A 910-nucleotide genomic window follows, 5' to 3' on the forward strand; every position below is an offset into this window, starting at 1 on the left:
TTCTCACTATCCTCATTTTTGCAATGCATTTTTCGTCATTTTCACTGAAAGGAAATTTTTTTTATTAGCCTGAAGAGAAATACGTCGTGTTAAACAACCTTAAGTACTGTAATTTTTACTGCACATGCACACACTACATGAATAGGGTTTCTCTTTAGTGTGAAACATTTATATGTTTCTGAGTTAATGAGTGTTTACTTGCAAATATTTAATCATACACTCTGCACTCAAGCCAAAGTACTACACGTCTGATCATGGATGCTGAATAAATAAGGTATTAGAGCAGCTTAAATTAAACAATAAAAATTTGGAATGAATGCATAAATATTCTGAAATCAAGAAATAATACAAAGGTTACTATATAATAAAAACCACCTTTGATATAATAATGTGAGCTGCGCTTACAATCATAAACAAAATTTAAATTATCTTTTAGAAATAAAAGCTAAGATTAAATTCAGAGCTCTTAGATTGGCGATCGAAATGGGCTACAGATGGCGTAGAGCAGAACTCTCTACCTATGGCACATTTCGCATGCTTTCACCATCAGCGTGTGGAGAGTCATAGAAGAAATAAATACGTTAGTTACAGTCTTGATTTTCATATAGATTAAATTGTTTTAAGTTAGTAAACAATGTGGAACTGAAAACTACATTAAACATAGTTCTAGAAGAAAGCATCATGGAAATTTCAAAATATATTTTCATTAATTAAAATGGAAAAATATTAAGAAAACGAAAAAATATCGTAGTATATTCCTATACAACTGAAAAGAGGAGGAGAGGGAAGGGAGAAGGGCCAAACGCACGGAACCGGTCTTCTCTCCAGATGGCGTATTCGAGCGCTGCGATCGATAGGAGGATAGTAAACTATCTTGAAAGAGAACTTAAGCTTGTGGCTTTCTAGGTTC

Source organism: Parasteatoda tepidariorum, chromosome 5 (genome assembly GCF_982258835.1).
Source record: "Parasteatoda tepidariorum strain Cologne lab strain chromosome 5, Ptep-v5.0, whole genome shotgun sequence".
Classification (NCBI taxonomy): Eukaryota; Metazoa; Arthropoda; class Arachnida; order Araneae; family Theridiidae; genus Parasteatoda; species Parasteatoda tepidariorum.